Here is a 16849-nt window from a genome sequence, read left to right on the forward strand (position 1 = left end):
GGGGCGAGGGTCTCCTGGCCTCCCGCAAAGGCGCCTGCCCCGTAGTTGTGCAGATTCGGGTTCTGAGGTGCGTGCGCGCGCCGGGCACGGTGGAGTCGGACTCGCCCCCGCCGGGCTGCACTATCAGCAAGCCACCAAATCGGAAATCAAACTTTAATCAGCCTCCCGGGGTCCTGCTCCGGGCCCTGGACCCCAACCTCGGCCAGAAACGGGACAAGGGGTTGTCAGCGGCCCTGCACCCCCGCACTCCCAAGGACCCAGGCGCGGGGGCCACTTACCGTTCGGCCCGACCTCCCGGTGCCGCCGCGCGTCCCGGGCGCGTCCGTCGCGCGCTCTCCCTGGGGAGAAAGAGAAACCGTGTAGACGGCCGGCGCGCGCTCACTCGCCGCCTCCTCTGCGGAGAGCAGCGAGGCCGGGCCGGGGCGGGCGCAGAGCACGGAGCGGAGGGGGCCCTGGGGGAGGCGGGGGAGAAATCAGCCCAACTCCCGAGCCTGGCTCCGAGGGGGACCCGGAATGCAGGCTGGCGGGCGGCCGGCGGGGGCCGAGCTCACGGAGGAGGGGAAGGCGGAGGTGGCCCCGTCCTCGGGCATCAACTATTGTCTAGGCGCCCGGGCCCCCGCTCGCGCCGTCCCCGAGATTCAGCACCCCCCATCACGCCCGCCCGCAGGGGAAAGAGCTGAGGGGGCGGCCAGTACAGGAAGCAAGTGCGGGGGTCCCGGCTCTGAAGATCCGAGGTGGGCCGGGGCGGGGGGGGAGGGGGGATGGGGAGGTGCGTACCGCGGGGAGGAGGGGACAGGTAAGTGCCGACGGGGGCGGGAAGGCCCCGAGGACCGGTGGGGGAGGAAACGGGGAAGGAGCCACCGAGGCGGGAGGGGATGGAGTGGCTGTGGGGGCGGCCTCTGGGGCCCAGACCTGGCCCTCCCCGGGGACCCTCCAGCCGGGGACTCGGCGCTGCACTGACTTTTCGCTCACTCGCTCACGCACGCACTGAACTCGCTCACAAAGTTGCCGGCAGTGGCGGCGCCTCACTCGCCCTTCCCCTCCCCGCCCCGCCTCCCGCCCCATTCCTTCCCCTCCTTCACTCCTCCCTCTCCCCCAAGTCTCGGGTGAGATCACCGCGGAACGGTTCTGAGCGGCTAGCAAATCTCGCGAGAGAAGCGGCGGCTGGGCCTGCGGGCGGAGGAAGGAAGTGGAAGAAGTCGCTGGAGGGTAGGGGACCGCGGAACTTCTGGTTGCTATGACGACGACAAAGCCCTGGATTCCTGTCTCTTGCGGAGAGCAGAGGCTGCAAACGTGGGTGCAGTTTTCAACCTGCCCCTCCCCTGCCCGGCGCACGGGCGGTGGGGAAAGCGAGGGGTGGGTGCAAAAAGAGAATTTTTACACCGATTCAACAGGGCATCTCTAGAAGACCACAGTCATGGTATCTGGCCAAATTTGGCAAATGAGGCTAATGTATTAAGAGGTTCTGGGACACGTTTCTACCTAGAAGCCCACACGTATCTGCACCCCAAATTTCTACCATGTATTCAGTTTTTCAGCCTTTTCTTCCAATCTCATTCCGCTACCCCCACTCCCCCATGCTCCCTTCCTCCTCCTCTTCCCAACACATATACACACACAAACACGCCAGACAGGGCTCCTTCAGGAACTGGCTCATTCATCTCTGTATTCTCAGCGCCTCTACAGGCTTGGTCCATACTAGGTACTGGCTACTTTTTTGAAAAGTTGAACGCAGCAGTCCATACCTGCCCTCAGTACTTGCCTTTGGCCCTACCCTAGAGAGTACCGTCAAGTTTGGACTCTATCAAATCACGCTCCAATTTCTATTAACGCCATGTCTTTTTCAATGATCATAATCTCTCCTTCATCTTTTCTCATAAAAACCCTATATTCATCATGGGGAGGGGAACATTTTTTAAAAAATTATTAGGCATTCTCAGACGTCTTTATACCTACTCCAAAATGCTATTAAGAATGAAGATGAACTCTCCTCAGGCCCGTGTCTTCTTTTAATTGTAGAAACTTTTCTGAAGTGAGAGTTATTGTATACCCACTGCCTAAGTAAAATGGATATTGTGAATAGAAGTTAAGTTTCAGCTTTGCATTTCAAAATGGATGAGTAAAATTAGATTCCATGGTAGGTGGATTATATCTCAATTTTTTAAATTCCTATCCATGAACATGGGGAAACCATTATTTAACTCAGTCTCGCAGAACTAGAAACCTAAAGCATGAACCTAAGCATATGAAGACTAGGCAGTAAAAACTTTTAAGTCACTTGCAAGCTTAAATCCTAAATCAATTAAAGTTTGTGTATTAGAAACCTAAGTGGGCCGGGTGCGGTGGCTTACACCTGTAATGCCAGCACTTTGGGAGGCTGAGGTGGGCGGATCACAAAGTCGGGAGATCAAGACCATCCTGGCCAACGTGGTGAAACCCCGTCTCTACTAAAAATACAAAACTTAGCTGGGCATAGCAGCATGTGCCTGTAATCCCAGCTACTCTGGAGGCTGAGGCCAGAGAATCTCTTGAACCAGGGAGGCGGAGGTTGCAGTGAGCTGACGTCACGCCACTGCACTCCAGCCTAGGTGACAAAGCGAGACTCCATCTCCAAAAAAAAAAAAAAAGAGAAAGAAACCTAAGTGACACTGTGATAAAAAAGACAAAGTAGTCAGGAAACTAGGGTTCAAGTTGCCACAAATAATTGAGTCTCCTTGAGAAGTTATTTAATCTCTGATTCTTCATCTGTAAAATGAGGGGGTAGCCCACATGTTAGGTTATTACAGCTTTGAAATTCTATAGCTGGCTGGCATGGTGGCTCACATGCATAATCCCAGCACTTCTGGAGGCCCAGGTGGGAGAATTGCTTGAAGCCAGGAGTTTGAGACTATCCTGAGCAACATGGAGAGACCCTGTCTCTACAAAAATAAAAAATATTAGCTAGGTATGTTGACATGCACCTGTAGTCCCAGCTATTCAAGAGGCTGAGGCTTGAGAATCACTTGAGCCCAGGAGTTAAAGGCTGCAGTGACCTATGATCACAGCACTGCACTCCAGCCTGGGCAACAAAGTGAGACCCTAAACATAAATATATGTGTGTGTGTGTGTGTGTGTGTGTGTGTGTGTGTGTGTGTGTATGTATTTAGAGCTCTTAAAACTATAACATTATCCAATAAATAACAAATTTTCCTTTTACAACAAATGATTTAAAAAAGTTTCATTTTACAGTAGGTCAGTTCCACAAAGTACAGCTACATGTTGACAACTTTCTTTAAATGGTGACAATTTTAGTTTAAAATTTCTCTTGTCCCAACTACAAAGACAAGAAAAATATTGACCATGTTACAGTAATTTCAAAGGAAATCTATAGTTCATGATTTGCTTTTACACTAACTCAAAGCGGATTCCTTGTTATTTAATAAATACTCTAATTCAAACCAAAGACCCAAACCAAACACACTAAATACACTCCCAAAATAACTATAAGGAAAGAGGGAGGGAGGGAGGGTGGGAGGGAAGGAAGGAAAGAAGGAAGGAAGGAAGGAGGGCAGGAGGGAGGGCGGGAGAGAGGGAGGGAGGGGAGGGAATGGTCGGGTGGGCCTCAGATTCATTGACTGGTATGTTTAATATCACATTTTCGCAAAGAAGCACAATGGAACGTCACCATCAGTCCTGTAAATCTGTTTTAAGGAATCATCTTTCATAACATTGCAAAATATTATAAATCAGTTGCTGCTCATTTGTTCTGGCTTAGCTTTTAACATGATTTTGCCCTTAAAGGATGGCTGCCAATCTACCTCCACCAACACAGTACAGTTTCAGGGCCATCTGTTTTATGACTCCCAGATAGCCATTTGAAATAATTGACCCAAGTGCTAGCCAAATCTATTAACATTCTTCAGTGCTTCTTATAAGGCTCAAGAGATAGGTGTTGGCCTCAAATTACAAAAATAACTTCCCTAATCTTCAGACATAGTAAAATAGTAGAAATTGTCCCAGGGATCTAAAACTGCTCTTTCAAGGCCCTGAGCTACTATTTGTCCCTCACTGAGGGCAGAACTTTCATCCGTGTTTCTAAAGGAGATAAAAAGTGAAAGCTACCAAAGCCTAGTTTCCAACTGCACTTTCTTTGGGTCAGTCACTCCTGCTGTATCCTCCTGACCGTTCTAGGGTTTCAAAGCAGCAGACATCAGGCAGCAGAAGATGGAAAGGGGGAACTGAGTTTGCCAAGAGCACAGACTAGAACTCAGTCCACTTCCTGTCCAACCTCTTTCTTGGCTCCTCTACCCATCTCTGCTCAATTCCCTTTGCCCCACTCCACCCCACTCCCCACACACAAAGGATATGTAACCTTTCTAATGGTAAGAACATCTGGTCATTTACTATGTTGCTCCCTCCTATTTGCTTCTTCCTTCATTTGAACCCAGGTGAATTCATTTCTTTCTGGTTATTTACTTCTACTCAACAAAACACCCTAATGTATAGAATGTATCAAATATAGAATGAATTTTGACACAGAGGCCTACCACACCAGGAAATTTTATGTATTTCTTAATATTATAAACACTGATTCACATTTGCATGACTTACAGTTAAAATCTGATTTTATCGGCCTGTTACCAGTCAGTTCACAGCTCCAGTAGCTGTACATCTATAGGGCATTATTCTAAGTGATATTTAGAAAGATTACTCTGAATAATTACAAAGGTCCAAAGTGCCCTCAAAATTATTCAGGATTAAATGATATCCCATGTTGTTTCAATTTTAGGGTTTTATTGTTTTAGCCTCGTTGGTGTAACTGTTTTCGTGAATACTGGATTCCTTAGAAAACGCCCCTTCTCTCATTTACATAGTAGTATTCATTACAAGTCTAAAACACCAACTACTTTAAAACCAATTAATATTCCGTTACTCTATTAACAGCAAAACTGCTATACTTCCCTGTACTCTCCCCTCCTCTTTAAAGGACTATTTCACACTTTCTCCTCCTTAATCAAACCTCCGCCTTGTACTTCCAGCTAATGGCCTTGCTCCCTCTTTTGTTGGTAAAATAGAAATAATCATAAAAGAACTGAACACACACACCCTCTCTACCACTCTGTCTACCATCCTGCCTGTATTTGTCTGCATATACTTCTCTGTCCTTCCTGTCACTTCTGAATTCTCAGTGCTCTTAGCCAAGATTAGCCTCTTGATCTGTGCATTAGTGTATGCCTCGCATTCAGGGACATTGATTCAGCAACTGTCTCCACTCTCTTGTATCATCAAATTTTCCTTCTCTACTGCATCACTTCTAAGGGCTTACAAGCATGCTAGACTATCTGCCATGGTAAAAAGTAAAATGCTTCCTAGATTTTATGTCTCCCCCGCTTCACTTTATAACTAGAATCTTCGAAAGGCTCTTCCAGGCTTGCTGTCTTCAATTCCTATCCTTCTCTTCCCTTGAATCCACTCTGAGCAACCTTTCAGCCCCATTACTCCACAGCAGCAGGTCTTCTCAGGGACACCAGGGACTGCCTCATTGCTAAATCTGGTGCTCAACTTCCAAGCTCACCTGGCTGGAGCCCTCAGCAAGCTCTGGTTCCTAACCCCTCCCTCTCTCCCCTCCCTCTTTCTACCCCAGCCACACTGGCATTCCTGCTATTCTTTGACTACACCCGGTGCTCTACTGCCTCCAGGCCTTGCATTTGCTCTTTCCTCTGCCTGGAGAGCTCGTTCCCCAAATATCTGCATGATTCACTTTCTGGGTCTGTTTAGATGTCTGTACAGAGGTAACTGTTGGTAATCTGCCTGCTTGCTCTTGGGTGTGCTCTCTCTTTTCCTGCTCTACCTTGCAGTGGGGCTGACCCGCATGGGCCATGTTTTCCAAGAGCCCTTGTCAGGGGCTTCCAGCTGGGTTCAGCCATCGGGATGCATAACAGGAATTTGGACAGATGGAATAGACAAGCGAAAGCCTTTCTTCTCTCTCTGCTTCAGGCAGAGTTTTAGTAGCAAATGCATCTCCTCAGGCCCCAGGTTCCACTGGATGATAACCATCCCCAGGCTCTGATACGTCTTCAGCTGGAGGGGGATAGTAGCTTCCTGGTGTTAAGAATCTCTGGGTTCCCTCATCACCCTAGTTAATTTCTCAGCTCTTCCATACACTGTGTAGCTTCCCTGAATAAAAATTATCTCATTTTGGCCAGACACAATGGCTCATGCCACTAATCTCAGCACTTTGGGAGGCTGAGGAGGGCAGATCACTTGGAGCCAGGAGTTGGAGACCAACATGGCCAACCCCTGTCTCTACTAAAAATGCAAAAACATTAGCTGGAGGCTGAGGTGGGAGGATTGTTTGAGCCTAGGAGGTCGAGGCTGCAGTGAGCCAAAACTGTGCCACTGCATTCCAACCAGGGTAACAGAGCCATACCCTGTCTCAAAAAAATAATAAAAATAAAATAAAAAATTAAAATTCCCTCCTTTTGAATGACCAAGACCAGCTTCTATTCTCCTAACTAGACCTTGATTGTTACAGTCATGCTTTACGCAATCGCAATCTCCCCAATCTCATACTCCGCACACAGCTCTATTGCTCTCTGAAGTCCTGTCACTCCCTGACATATTATCTAATTGTTTGTTGGTTTATTGTCTGTCATCCATCTAGAAGGTAAGATATCTGAGGGCAGGAACTATTAGTCTGCTTTATTTACTGCTGTATTCCCACCACCTGGAACAATGCCTGGCACGTAGTAGGCACTTAACACGTTTTTCAAGTGAGCAAATAGTGCTAATTCAGACAAAATAAAAGTGCTAGCAGAGTGTGGTAAACAGAACACCACCACCCTCCAAGATGTCCACATCCTAATCCTCAAAACCTGTGAATATGTTACCTTACGTGGAAAAAGAGATTTTATAAAGATATGATTAAGTTAAGGATCTTGAGATAGGGAGATTATCCTGGATTATCTGAGTGGACTCAATGTAACCACAAGGTTTTCATAAGAGGGAAGTAGGAGGGTCAGAGTTAGACATGAAGATGTGACCACAGAAACAGAATCAGAGAGGGATCTGAAGATGCTGTGCTGCTGGCTTTGACAATGGAGGAAGAGACCATGAGCCAAGACATGTAGACAACCTCTAGAAGCTGGAAAGGCAAGAGAAACAGATTCTCCCCTATAGATTTCATAAGGAATGCAGCCCTGCCAATACCTTGATTTTAACCAAGTGAGACTTATTTCAGACTTCTGACCTCCAGAAATGTAGGATGATAAAATGGTGGTGTTTTAAGCTGCAAATCTGTGATCATTGGTAACAGCAGTAATAGGAAACTAACAGTGTTTAATCGGGTATGTAATCTCTTTGTAGTTATAATGTGTGTCTTGTTTACTCTTAAATCCCTACAATTTAATACAGTTACTGACAAATATAGGCACTCCATAAATGTGCAATGAAAGAATCAAGTTTAACAGCAAAGCAGAATCAGGGTTCCCATTCTGATGGAGTGGACAATCCCTTACCTGGCTTTCTGGCTCAGAAAGCACCTTGCTATTAGGAAGACTTTGTGAACTTTTTGAGCCACGAAGATATAGGGGTATAGGGTAGAGGCCATCCAGGTCTTAGGCACCAGTGTCAGCTAGAGAGAATGAGGACAAGTCACAAGGGCCTTGTGTGATATACTCAGGACTTGGGCTTTATTCTGTAGGCAATAGGGAGACATTGAAGGATTTTCAGCAAGGGTGGAAACATTCACATTTGCATTTACAATGCATAGAATATTAGAAGCATGAGATTTAGAAATCCATGAGTTGGAGAAGAGGTCAGAACTGTGATCACAAATGCAGCAGCAGTAGCTTATAAATTGGTAGTATGTTGCATGTAGGTAACATTTTTTTTAGAAGGAGTTTCACTCTTGTTGCCCAGGCTGGAGTGCAGTAGCACCATCTCGGCTCACTGTAACCTCCACCACCTGGGTTCGAGTGATTCTCCCACCTCTGCCTCCTGAGTAGCTAGGATTACAGATGCCTGCAACCACGCCCAGCTAATTTATTTTTTGTATTTTTAGTAGAGACGAGATTCACCATGTTGGCCAGGCTGGTCTCAAACTCCTGACCTCAAGTGATCCGCCCGCCTCAGCCTCCTAAAGTGCTGGGATTACAGGCTTGAGCCACTGCACCCAGCCTAGGTAACATTTTAATTAACATGCATCCTCACAAACCTTCTTTCCTTGTCATAGGCATTTTCTTTTGAAACATTTTTCCATTAAGCTACTCATGTGTTTCCTGGGTTTTCAGGTAATTTTCTTGTAAACATGGATAAAATTTTTTTTAAATCCCAAAAAGGATGAAAAGTTTTGGCCCACCAATACTTTTGACCTTTTTCTCTATACCATAGACATTAGCACATGCTACTCCAGTTATAATATTCTTTTTCTTTCTTTTTTTTTTTTGAGACAGAGTTCACTGTGTCACCCAGGATGGAGTGCAGTGGCTCCATCTCAGCTCACTGCAACCTCTACCTCCCAGGTTCAAGCAATTCTCCTTCCTCAGCCTCCTGAGTAACTGGGATTATAGGCACACGACCAGACCCGGCTAATTTTTATATTTTTAGTAGATACAGGGTTTCACCGTGTTTGCCAGGCTGGTCTCGAACTCCTTACCTCAGGTGATCCACCTGCCTCGGCATCCCAAAGTGCTGGGATTACAGGTGTGAGCCACTGCGCCAGTCCCAGTTATACACACACACACACACACACACACACACACACACATTAAATTGTCTCAGAACCATTTCAGGATTTTTAATTCATTCTACTAATAATATTTCCTTTTAGGAAGCTCTTTGAACCATTTAGAATAACTTCAATATTGTCTGAGGAGCCGGAAATTCCCTTCCAAACAACCCTTTCCCCTTTATTCCTTTCATCAGTTTTCACAGTAGAGAAGGTGTCAAGGAAGGAAGGAGAATTTTAAAAGTCCTCTCTCTACTCTCTTGTCTTTTTTAAATACCCATAAATGAAAAGAAACTTGCTCATGACTTGGAAGCAGTGGGCTGAGGCCTCCCAAGACCATCTGGGCTGTTCCATTGCCAGCCAGAGTGGAGGCGACATTCACACAAACCCAGAAGCTGCAGGGGCGCGTGAGCTGCAGCTGCTTTGTGGTATCCAAGGAGCGCATAGTGAGATTCTGCAGGAGAAATCACGCTTTGCATGTTCTTGAATACAAGAAACATGTGTAGTGAGGGTTTCTGTTTGCAGGCAGGCCAAGCAAAACTACTGGAATATTAAAGCCATCACAGCCTTTATTTAAGGGAAGAGAGGACAAGAATGAATATGCTGATAGTTCAGAGATATTTAGGACCTTCAACAGCTCAGCACTCATCTTAAATTGTTACAAATCTTAGATGAAGCTTTTAAAAGCCCTTTAAAAGGACTTTTATTTGTTCTTTTCACGTGGGGGAAAAGTGATGAATATATCTACTCAAGTATGAGAAATGGCCATGGCCACTCGATGTAATTTTGTACTTATCCTCTAGCTACACAAAGAAAATAACACCGAGTGTAGTGGAGGAAAATCTACTAGACCTCAAGCCTGGCTTGAATTCAATTCTGTACTCTAATTCAGACTTTGTCTTTACCTAGCTGAGTCAGATAAATTATTTAATTTTTCTGGACTTCTCTTTCTTTTCTTTTCTTTTTTTTTTTTTTAGACTGGGTCTCACTCTGTTGCCCAGGCTGTAGTGTAGTGGCGCGATCTTGGCTTACTGAAACCTCCGCCTCCCAGTTTCAAGTGCTTCTCCAGCCTCAACCTCACAAGTAGCTGGGATTACAGGTATGCACCACCCACCAGGCTAATTGGACTTCTCTTTCTTTAAAATACAAAAGGAGAGGGCTAAGAGGCCATCCTTCCAGACTAAAAGTTTGTATGTTGATGTGTCACTGTCTTCAAGAGTCAGTTTGCTCTTCGTCAAGAATCTTTAAGGGGTCTGTTTGCTCCTAGTCAAGAATCTGAGGTCTAGACTTTTGCTCGGCATTGCTGAACCTCTCTCCCTTCCCGTTTATTTTACTCTTCTTAAGATGATCTCTACCTTCCCCTCCCGTCTCGTGTCCTTACCACACCCCATTCTACAACCCCATCTGAAATATCAAGGGTGACCATAACTCACTGGTAGGTTGGAGAGGGATAAAGACTTCTGAGCAATTCTCATAGACACCTCCTGTTCTCTGGTGCTGGCTGTGACTGGCAATGCTAGAGTGGATCTTGATCATTGCTTCTGGCATGGCCAGCCCATACAAGCTGTTCTTATTGGCAGTGGAATTTTTAGGACTCCTACTCCCAGCTGCTTTCTCTTAGAACCTTAGAACAGCCAGCTTCTATGTCCCGGAGCTTCTGGGCAGTTCCTTTACTCATTCCGTACTTCCTCTAGAGGGCAGCACAAATCACAGTCTCTGCCAAGCATATGGAGTTGGGATCAACACCATGACTCAGGATTGGCTTGTAGAATTCTTTCAAATTCCCCTAGCCTGGCATGAGAGTATGGGAGCAAGAATGAATAGGTCAGGCACGGTGGCTCACACCTGTAATCCCAGCACTTTGGGAGGCTGGGGTGGGCGGGTCTCTTAGATGCCAGGAGTTCAAGACCAGCCTGAGCAACATGGCAAAACCCTGTCTCTACTAAAAATACAAAAATTAGCCAAAGGTGGTGTCACACACCTGTAATCCCAGCTACTCAGGGGGCTGAGGCAAGAGAACTGCTTGAACACAGGGAGTGGAGGTTACAATTACCGAGATTGTGCTACTGCACTCCAGCCTGGACGGCAGAGTGAGATTTTGTCTCAAAAATAATAATAATAAATAATTAAATCAGAATGAATAGATTTATTTATTATTAATAGATTTATTTATAATAATAATAAAAATTAATAAATAAATCACACCCATTGGCCTTCACTTGAAGACAGTTCAGCATGGTGGAGTCAGATGGAGCTGACTTCAAGTCCCATGCCCACTTCCAGCCTGAGTAACAGAGTCGTTTTAGAAAAAGTTACTTAACTCCTCTAAGCCTTGGTTTCTTATTTTTCAAGTGGGAATAATAATGATTGCTTCTTAAAAACACGTGATTATTTGACGATTACATGATACATGTTTTGTTAAACTCTGTGGACTGGCTATCTAGGGGCCATCACAACTCCCTTTTCTCTTAACTTCTGAGACTTCCCTGAAGTCTCCAGAACTAGCTAAACATAAAATGAGGGCTTTATTCTGAAAACTGTGAGTTCCAAAAGATACCTAGTGGTAGAATACAGTCCCGTCTAAACTCCCTCCATCACTCATGTGCTCCTCTTTCTGCATCTCCCTCTATCTACAGCATTCTTCTCTCTTTCTAAAGACTACTTTCCTCCATTTTTCTGGTCCACATAGGGAAAATATCTCCTGGGCTCAATCTGAATTCAAACATCTCCCCAGTTTTCAAACTACCTGGGGAGAAAAGTAACTGACTGACATGGCTTTAAATCAGGTGCCCACCTCTAGATCAATCAGCTGTGACCAGGATCCTGGAGGCATGTTGCATAAAATGTCATGGAAGAATCATGACATGACTGGGGGTGGCAGTTCCCAGGGAAGAGGGAGGGCAGACAATAATAAATGTCCAGGGTGGAGGAATTATGTAAAAAGCATTAAGACTAGGTTTCAGCCATTAAGATTATGATATAGTTGGGGAAAAGACACTAACATTGTCTTCAGTTTAAATTTATTTTGATGCTGAGGGGGTTAATGTAGGGAAAAACCAAAACAATCAATAGCGATGGAAAAAAATCTTCTGCCTCTTGAAGTCCAGTCAGTGAAGCTCAACAGTGCAGTGGTGGGGGTAGGTGGAGTGAGAACGTTTCACGTTTTCTCTGGAAGACATTGGCTCCTCAGGACTTTCTGTCCTTATGGAGCTCCAAAAGCATTTTATTAAAAATAAAAGATGGCTAGGAGACAGGTCTTGTCAGAGGAATAAACCATTTAAAGCGGGATCTTTCTGCCCTGGGCAGGAATTAATAGAATTAAGCCTTGAAGGGGGATTTACTATACCCATGAAATAGGTTACAAAGTAGGATAAGACAGGATTAAGGAGCATAACTAGAGTTCATGAAGAAAGAGATCAAGAAGTTGGGGACCGCCCCAGGAAGCCAGTGGGTGAAGAAAGTAGAGAAGGGAGGAGTGTTCCTAGAGGGAGAAAAAGCAAAGGAACTGAGGATGGGGTGAACATGGCATATTTGTGGACAGTCACATTGTGCAAGAGAGTGCAGTAGTCCTTAAACTATGAGATTTGCAGTGAAAGCACCCAGGGCACCTATTGAAACATAGATTCATCATCCCTGGTGCAGAGGTTCTGATTTAGTTGGTCTGGGATAGGTCCCAGGATTGAACCTTAATAAGCCCTCTAGGGCCTGTGCTCAGGGAGTCTACAGAGGACAGCTTGAGAAACACTGGTATCTCCACTGGCACTGCCTATTAATTAGACAAAAGAAATGGCTTCTCTTTTGGGGTATGTGTTTGCTGCGTGAAAACAACTGACTACCAGACTATGAAGTCCCTCCTGATGGCCCAAGAGAGCTGCTATCAGCCATTGCCACCAAAGCCACCAATTTGCCAGTGGAAGTTCTGGGTACTCCTTTGTACTCTCAGCCCCCAGGGGTGCCACTTGATTATCAGCTGGTTTGGCCTTCATCTCACGTCCTGTGTGCTTCTACAGGATTACACCCAGGCCAAGATGCAACAGAATCAGTCTAGATGCTGAATTCTTCTTAGACAATGTTGCTGTTTATATGTCTTGCTGATTCAGTTACTTGTCTTTCACTACCTAATTATAGTTAATTTTTATATAAACTTAATAATCAGCATTTGTGTAATAGTAAAAGAATGACTTGTTTAATCTGAAAAAGAGGTTACGTGTTTGAAGAGGAAAATGTTTCTATTGCAAACTTCTGAAGAACTGGTACTATTTACTAATTGCATATTCTTTTCTTTTTCTTTCTAAGCCACTTTTTATCTCCTCTCCTGCAATCCAACCCACATAATTGCTGTGAAGAAAAAGTGGAGTGGTGTCATTTCACAAGAAAACTCAGTGAAGAATAAGTCCAATCATTTGCCAGGTGTTGGGACTGAAATGGAAGTTTCTTAGTACTCCACCCAAGTATTTTCATATTAAATAATTATCTTGTCATCCTTTTATTTCTGAGTTATTCTCTTCAGTTTTTATTGTCTTCAATTTTCCAAAAAATTGAAAATGCTAATAACGTGTTCTGGTCCCTTGAATCAGAGATTTCTTTTTTTTTAAATTAATATATATATTTTATTGCACTTTAGGCTCTGGGGTACATGTGCAGAACATGCAGGATTGTTGCATAGGTAAATACATGGCAATGTGGTTTGCTGCCTCCATCCCCATCACCTATATCTGGCATTTCTCCCCATGTTATCCCTCCGCAACTCCCTACCCCCCACTGTCCCTCCCCTAGTCCGCCCACCCCACAGACTTCAGTGTGTGATGCTCCCCTCCCTGTGTCCATGTGTTCTCATTGTTCAACACCCACCTATGAGTGAGAACATGCAGCGTTTGATTTTCTGTTCTTGTGTCAGTTTGCTGAGAATGATGGTTTCCAGGTTGATCCATGTCCATACAAAAGACATGAACTCATCATTTTTTATGGATGCATAGAATTCCATGGTGTATATGTGCCACATTTTCCTTGTCCAGTCTATCATTGATGGGCATTTGGGTTGGTTCCAGGTCTTTGCTATTGTAAACAGTGCTGCAATGAACATACGTGTGCATGTGCACTTATAATAGAATGATTTATAATCCTTTGGATATATACCCAGTAATAGGATTGCTGGGTCAAATGGAATCTCTATTTCTGGGTCCTTGAGGAATCGCCACACTGTCTTCCACAATGGTTGAACTAACTTACATTCCCACCAACAGTGTAAAAGTGTTCCTATTTCTCCACATCCTCTGCAGCATCTGTTGTCTCCAGATTTTTTAATGATCACCATTCTAACTGGTGTGACATGGTATCTCAATGCGGTTTTGATTTGCATTTCTCTAATGACCAGGGATGATGAGCATTTTTTTATATGCTTGTTGGCCTCATATATGTCTTCTTTCGAAAAATGTCTGTTCATATCCTTCACCTGCTTTTGAATGGGTTTGTTTGTTTTTTTCTTGTAAATCTGTTTTAGTTCTTTGTAGATTCTGGATATTAGCGCTTTGTCAGATGGGTAGACTGCAAAAACTGTTTGCCATTCTGTTGGCTGCTGGTTCACTCTAATGATTGTTTCTTTTGTTATGTAGGAGCTCTGGAGTTTAATTAGATCCCATTTGCCTATTTTGGCTTTTGTTGCCAATGCTTTTGGTGTTTTAGTCATGAAACCCTTGCCTATGCCTATGTCCTGAATGGTTTTGCCTAGGTTTTCTTCTAGGGTTTTTATGGTGTTAGGTCTTATGTTTAAGTCTTTAATCCATCTGGAGTTAATTTTAGTGTAAGATGTCAGGAAGGGGTCCAGTTTCTGCTTTCTGCACATGGCTAGCCAGTTTTCCCAACACCATTTATTAAACAGGGAATGTTTTCCCCATTGCTTGTTTTTGTGAGGTTTGTCAAAGATCAGATGGTTATAGATGTGTGGCATTGCCTCCGAGGCCTCTGCTGTGTTCCATTGGTCTATATCTTTGTTTTGGTACCAGTACCATGCTGTTTTGATTGCTGTACCCTTGTAGTATAGTTTGAAGTCAGGTAGCGTGATGCTTCCAGCTTTGTTCTTTTTGCTTAGAATTGCCTTGGCTATGCAGGCTCTCTTTTGATTCCATATGAAGTTTAAGGTGGTTTTTCCAGTTCTGTGAAGAGGGTCTTAGGTAGCTTGATGGGGATAACATTGAATCTCTATCCCAAAATTACTTTGGGAAATAAGGCCATTTGCACAATATTGATTCTTCCTAACCATGAGCATGGAATGTTTTTCCATCTGTTTGCATCCTCTCTTATTTCCTTGAGCAGTGGTTTGTAGTTCTCCTTGAAGAGGTCCTTTACATCCGTTGTTAGTTGTATTCCTAGGTATTTTATTCTCTTTGTAGCAATTGTGAATGACAGTTCATTCTTGATTTGGCTCTCTTTAAGTCTGTTATTGGTGTATAGGAATGCTTGTGATTTCTGCATATTGATTTTGTATCTTGAGACTTTGCTGAAGTTGCTTATCAGTTTCAGGAGATTTTGGGCTGAGTCGATGGGGTCTTCTGAATATACAATCATGTGGTCTGCAAATAGAGACAATTTGACTTCCTCCTTTCCTAATTGAATACCCTTTATTTCTTTTTCTTTCCTGATTGCTCTGGCTAGAACTTGCAATACTATATTGAATAGGAGTGGTGAGAGACAGCATCCTTGTCTAGTGCCAGATTTCAAAGGGAATGCATCCAGTTTTTGCCCATTCAGTATGATATTAGCTGTGGGTTTGTCATAAATAACTTTTATTATTTTGAGATACATTCCGTAGATATCTAGTTTATTGACAGTTTTTAGCATAAAGTGCTGTTGAATTTTGTCAAAGGCCTTCTCTGCATCTGTTGAGATAATCATGTGGTTTTTGTCTTTGGTTCTGTTTATGTGGTGAATTACATTTATAGACTTGCGTATGTTGAACCAGCCTTGCGTCCCCGGGATGAAGCCTACTTGATCGTGATAGATAAGCTTTTTGATGCGCTGTTGCAATTGGTTTGCCAGTATTTTATTGAAGATTTTTGCATCTATGTTCATCATGGATATTGGCCTGAAGTTTTCTTTTCTTGTTAAGTCTCTGCTGGGTTTTGGTATCAGGATAATGTTGGTTTCATAAAATGACTTGGGAAGGATTCCCTCTTTTTGGATTGTTTGGAATAGTTTCAGAAGGAGTGGTACCAGCTCCTCTTTGTATGTCTGGTAGAATTCAGCTGTAAACTCGTCTTGACCTGGGTGTTTTTTGGTTAGTAGGCTATTAATTGCTGCCTCAACCTCAGCCCTTGTTATTGGTCTATTCAGGGTTTCAACTTCTTCCTGGTTTAAGCTTGGGAGTATGCAAGTGTCCAGGAATTTATCCATTTCTTCCAGGTTTACTGGTTTATGTGCGTAGAGTTGTTGGTAGTAATCTCTGATGGTGGTTTGTGTTTCTGTGGGATCTGTGGTGATACCCCCTTTATCATTTTTTTATTGCATCATTTTGATTCTTCTCTCTTTTCTTTTTTATTAATCTGGCTAGTGGTCTATCTTTTCAAAAAACCAGCTCCTAGATTTATTATTTTTTTGAAGGGTTTTTTGTGTCCTACCTCCTTTAGTTCTGCTCTGATCTTAGTTATTTCTTATCTTCTACTAGATTTTGAGTTTTTTTTAATCTTACTCCCCTAGCTCTTTCAATTTTGATGATAAAGTGTCAATTTTAGATCTTTCCTTGATTCTCATGTGGGCATTTATTGCTATAAATTTTCCTCTAGACACTGCTTTAAATGTGTCCCAGAGATTCTGGTACATTGTGTCTTCATTCTCGTTGGTTTCAAAGAACATCTTTATTTCTGCCCTCATTTTATGTTTATCCAGTCAACATTCAAGAGCCAGTTGTTCAGTTTCCATGAAGTTGTGCAATTCTGAGTTAGTTTCTTAATCCTGAGTTCTCATTTGATTGCACTGTGATCTGAGACACTGTTTGTTATGATTTCTGTTCTTTTGCATTTGCTGAGGAGTGATTTACTTCCAATTATGTTGTCAGTTTTACAGTAGGTGTGATGTGGTGCTGAGAAGAATGTATAGGCTGTGGATTTGGGGTGGAGACTTCTGTAAATGTCTATTAGGTTTGCTTGG

General features: G+C 43.8%; 1 protein-coding gene across 11 annotated transcripts in view; it reads right to left on the reverse strand.

The window, feature by feature from the left end:
- Positions 1-1057, reverse strand: part of SIPA1L1 (signal induced proliferation associated 1 like 1) — a 398250-nt gene extending 397193 nt beyond the window's left edge. For 9 of the 11 annotated variants that reach the window (XM_032245719.1, XM_032245716.1, XM_032245723.1 and 6 more), the window contains exons 1-2: positions 962-1057; positions 279-338 (exon numbers count right to left, since the gene is read on the reverse strand). The gene's annotated coding sequence lies outside the window, so the exon portion shown is untranslated. Of the gene's footprint in view, positions 1-278; positions 702-912 lie in introns of those variants that run through there. The other 2 variants (XM_032245712.1, XM_032245713.1) reach the window with 2 other exon arrangements.
- Positions 1058-16849: the final 15792 nt, after the last annotated feature.

Source organism: Sapajus apella, unplaced genomic scaffold (genome assembly GCF_009761245.1).
Source record: "Sapajus apella isolate SASKATOON/1434 unplaced genomic scaffold, GSC_monkey_1.0 scaffold59, whole genome shotgun sequence".
In the NCBI taxonomy this organism is placed as follows: Eukaryota; Metazoa; Chordata; class Mammalia; order Primates; family Cebidae; genus Sapajus; species Sapajus apella.